A 5,548-nucleotide genomic window follows, 5' to 3' on the forward strand; every position below is an offset into this window, starting at 1 on the left:
AGGGTGGGGTTCCCCCAGTCTGGCCTGTGCCCTCTCACACTGTGGGAGCCCCATGATTGATCGCCCTAAAGAGGTAGACCCCACCCACCCATCCAGGGCTCCTCGATGGATTGCCCAAAAGAGGTAGCCAGAGCCGGGTGTCCCGCCTCCGCGGCAGGTGCGCAGGGCCATGGGAACCCCACCTCCACTGTGAGCGCAGCCATCTTGTGACAGCATCAGGGTATCATACGTGAGGGCGTGACAACTACTTAGCCTGTAAGGATGATGCTTTGAAAGAGAATTGCACATAACCTTGATACTGAAATAATGCCTTTTTGGATTATGTAGTTGTTGGGGGTTCTGTTAAAAACACATTACATCAAGATCCCTTCACTAACTAACCATAACTAGTCTACCATACCCTTAGGATACTCTCTGGAGGAAAAGAGGTCCATATGCCTTTTTAATTTTTAACAAAATGTGTGCGCATATACACACACTCACCATATCCTGAGGGATCTGGAGGACGTTGCAATGCCCTATTTTGTATTCCTCTTTACATTGTGGCCTAGCAAAGCATCAAGAACATACTTACATGCTCAATAAATACTCCTCAAATCATAGCACACATCTTTAAGAAAATTAAATAGTGCAAAAAGGCGTGTAAAAAGAGTCCTCTGCCCATCTCCTCAATTCCCACACAATCAAATTTAATTTTCTTAGCTATTAGTCAGTTGCTTCCATATCTAATTCTAGAGGCCCGGTGAACAAATTAGTGCACCAATGGGGTCCCTCGGCTTGGCCTGCACCCTCTCGCAATCAGGACCCCTCAGGGGATGTTGGACTGCTGATTTCAGCCTGATCCCCACAAGCCCTGCTGAGGGACCCCACTGGTGCACGAATCCGTACACCGGGCCAGTTTCGGCCCAATTCCCACAAGCCAGGCCAAGGGACCCCTCTAGTATGTATGTAGATAGATAGATAGATAGATATAGATATAACCCTACTATGCAAATAGACTGAACGGCCGAACAACGAAACAACCGGCTGCTATGACGTGCAGAACATGGCGGGCGTTGGCCGCGATGGGATGCTGGAGTAGGTGAGCAGGGGCACCAGACCAAGCTGGGGCACTGGCTGCTATCATCGGAGTGAGTCTCTGGTGGTTACTGAAAATTCTTTGCTCCCACGCTCCGCAGTCCCACCCATTGCACCTGCTGCTGTCGCTGGCCCCATTCGCACCCACTGCCAGCACCTGGTGCCAGCCCCGATCGCTCAGCCCCATCAGTAGGTGCGAGCGGCAGCTGCTGGCCCTGATCACCCCTTAGGGCTTCTTCACCTCCCCCTGCTCACTGCCAGCACCCAGAGCTGGTCCCGATCATTCAGTACCATCAGCAGGTGCAAATGGTGGTTGCTGGCCCCAATAGCCCCTGAGGCCTTCTCCACCTCCCCCTGCTCCTGAGCGTTGATCAGGGCAGCCACCGCCACTTGCAGCCACTGATGGCACCGGCCCCGCTCACACATGCTGCTGGTACCAGCCCCAATTGCTCCGCACCATCAGCAGGTGAAGCGGAGCCATCAGTGCGTGAGAATGGCAAGGGCAGGAGCAGGGCTGCCAGCAGACAGGGGACCAGGGGCCGCAGCAGGAGGGGATGGGTAGGGGCACGGAGAATGGGCCAAGACCCGCCCCTGTGCCCATCACAGTCTTGTGACCCACAGTTCCTTTCAAGGTGCACAAATTTGTGCACTGGGCCCCTAGTATGTATATAAGATCTTTAGTTAATCTCTTCCCACCCGCCCAGCACCCCCCTTCCCTCTGAGATTCATCAGTCTGTTCCATGTTTCCATGCCTGTGCATTGAGCATCTGCCCCTGGTGGTCAGTGCATGTCATAGTTACAGGTCAAATGGTCAAACAGTCACTTAGGCTTTTATATATATAAATAGATGTGTACACTACTATTGCTTGAAATATTAAATTCTTACCACAACATTAATAGCTAACATTTATAGTGTTACTAAATGCCACAGAACTTTCTATACATTATCTCATTTAATCTTCACAACTGAACTTTGTATACATTTTCTTATTTAATCTTCATTTTAGTCTGGAAGACTGGGACAAGTTCAGTAATTTGCCCAAGATCACAGCTAGTAAGTGACAAACTTAGGATCTGAACCCAAGCAGCCAAACATCAGCCCTCACACTTTTAACCTATCTGCTCTTATATCTACCCACTTCAGAGTCAACTCTTGTATACTTCTGGAATAATTCTCTCAAATTAAATAAAAATAGTGAGCAAAATAAAACAAAAAATTCAACACATAAAATGGCATTTTTCTCAACTAAATATAATTTTTTGGTTCTACAGGTCAGTAATTTTCAACTTTGGCTTTGCCACAATCCCATGAGGTAACCAATTAGTTGCATTTTCATTTTATATATATTGACTCAGTGGTTAGTATGCTTACGGTATAATATTTATAAATCTAAATTATAATTTTATGACCTATAACCTTTTTGCTGAATAATAAAAGGCATGACATCCTAAAGATTGCCAGAAAGATACATTTTAAAGGGAAAGAACATGCCAGTAACATATCAGAAGGAGAAACACAATTTTCAAAGTAATTTTATATCTGCTTTCTGAAAGCAAATGAGTTATTTTACGTGACTGTAAACATGTGTATCTCTAACTACACAACAGGGAAAAAAATAGTAATGGAAAAGGCAAAATCATATTTACTAAAGAAAAGCTTCAAAAAATAGATTTTATAAAATACTAGAGGCCCAGTACACTAAATTCATGCACTGGTAGGGTCGTCCCTACTGGCTGCCAGCTGCTGCTGCCAGGTGCTCCCTCTCTTCCCCTGGCCAGCCCCGCCCCCTAGCAGAACTCTCGGTCAAGGGGATAATTGCATGCTACCCTTTTATTATATAGGATGTGAAGATAAGAGATGTAGTAGTACTTTGGTTTAATATTCTAAACAACAAAAAATGAGACATGAACATGAACATGTGAAACAAAAAAATGTGACCATCAAAAAAATGAGAAACTAGAGAGAAGGCAAATTGGGGAAAAGGAAGCAAGCAAGAGATGAAAGCCCTAGATAACCTCGGCAATCCAGTTCAAAGCTCAGATCTTGCTGAAACAGCCCCTATAATAATGCTCTGGTAGAAGAGAGTATTGTGGCCTCATTCTAGGAAAGAACTGAGATGATTTCCTGAGAATGTACTAGTGGGTGAAATAGATGACTAGTAATAGCAAATCAGCTGAACTTGTAGACCAGCGGTTCTCAACCTGTGGGTCGCGACCCCTTTGGGGGTCGAACGACCCTTTCACAGGGGTCACCTAAGACCATTGGAAAACACATATAATTACATATTGTTTTTGTGATTAATCACTATGCTTTAATTATGTTCAATTTGTAACAATGAAAATACATCCTGCATATCAGATATTTACATTAAGATTCATAACAGTAGCAAAATTAGAGTTAGAAGTAGCAACAAAAATAATTTTATGGTTGGGGGTCACCACAACATGAGGAACTGTATTAAAGGGCCGTGGCATCAGGAAGGTTGAGAGCCACTGCTATAGACCAACATATTACGGCCTCTACCTCTCCACTAAAGTCTTTCTTCTAACCATTCTAGATGACAGGAATCTGACACTCTTTGTAGGTTACACTACTCAGTTCAGCACTTATTTGGATTCTGTTAAGTGTTTCATATGCATATATCTTCCCAACTAGATCATTAACTTCTGGAGAGCAGAAGCTACCCCATTTATTTTAGTTTCACCCATATAACCCAGCACAGTGCTATGCTTGAATCTTGAAAAATCACAACATACAATTAGACCATTAAAGTTTGAGGAAATCTTAGACTTATGTAGTCTGGACTCTGTATCTCAAAAGCAAAGACTCTAAAAGTAGTTAAATGTCCACTAGCCTCAAGTCAGAGCTGGGATTTGCACCCTAATCAGTTCATCCTTTCCCAAATAGCCTCTAATTTCCTCCATTGTGATAAAATAATCACCTATTTAGTCAGAAAACAAAGTAACAGCACCAGTATGTCAACACCTTTAGTAGATTCGATTGGCAGCCTATGTGCCTAGGTCTCTGAAGACTGCTTTATACACATCATTATATTTTATACTCCCAAGAACTCTAAGAGATAGGTATTATTAACCCAATTTTTAAAATGCAGAAAAAGTGCTCAACCAGCATGGCTCAGTGGTTGAGCATCTCCCTATGAAACAGGAGGTCACAGCTGGATATCCGGTCAGGGCATATGTCCAGGTTTCGGGCTTGATCCCCAGTGGGGGGGCATGCAGGAGGCAGCCGATCAATGATTCTCTCTCATCATTGATATTTCTATGTCTCTCTCTCCCTCTCCCTTCCTCTCTAAAATCAATAAAAAAAATTTTTTAAGGGAAAAAAATTCCTTGGCAACATTTTCAATCCATCATCTGAAAACTACTTTGTCTACTTCTGGATATATTTTCAGGACCTTGATATATTCTCCAATCCCAGAAAATGTTACCACGTTGGTTAAAAAACAAACAACAAAAACATTAAAAAGGTATAGTCTTACTGTTCAGTTCTATCTGTCGGAAACCCAGAGTAGCCTTTTTTATTGCGACTGACCCAGGTATATTCCTAAGGAACTGTCCCGTCTCTTTTTGATTAATCAAAGTAATGAATACGAGCCTAGTTTGAGTATTCATATGACATGGTTAAGTGCTTGTCTTTATTCACACCTTCCTAAATAACATAAGCATGCCACAGATCAAAATCCAGAAATACAGAAAAGCCTTCTAAGGCAGAGTAGCCGGGTGCAGACTTCTATGTTCACCAGACCACAACGCAAAGACGATCTTCATCCTTTAACCACATAAAAACTACAGGGGCTCTTCCGGAAGCTTCGCCGCTGCCCATCCACACATCACTGCGGGTCGTGAAAAACAAGAATGCCAGGCCTGGACTAGCACTCGCTCGACGACCCACTCAGCGGTAAGCAAGTGCAGAAAGTGGCTGGCCCTGGAGCGGGGGCACTGTTTACTTACAAGGGAGGATACTCGTGGGATGGGTAACGTGTTGCATCGTCCTCCCCTGGCTCCAAAACAAAAAATAAAATAAAAATATAAAAATGGTACCCTGACGAGCTAATGGGAGCGTGGGTCCATTCCCAAAAGTTTTGACCTCCCTTTTTAATTGCTTAAGGACAAATGCTCAAATAGGGCACCCGATACAAGGTGCTGCTTATATGAGGTGCTGCTTGCAGCATAACGTGGAAGGACATCACTTTGTCCAAGAAACTGTGTTGTTCCTCCATACTCCCCCGCCCCCCCATACATACACACACACACACACACACACAACACACACACACACACACACACACACACACACACACACACACACACACTGAGCCACATGGGAGGAACTGACAGCGTCATGCACTCAGGCGCAGGGAAAGAAGAAATCAAAACTAAAGGCGCTTCCTCCTCGCCGGAGAAGCTTGGGGCACGACTGGGGGCTTCAGGAGCGGTTCCGAACCAGCAC

This window comes from Myotis davidii, unplaced genomic scaffold, assembly GCF_000327345.1.
Source record: "Myotis davidii unplaced genomic scaffold, ASM32734v1 scaffold54, whole genome shotgun sequence".
Classification (NCBI taxonomy): Eukaryota; Metazoa; Chordata; class Mammalia; order Chiroptera; family Vespertilionidae; genus Myotis; species Myotis davidii.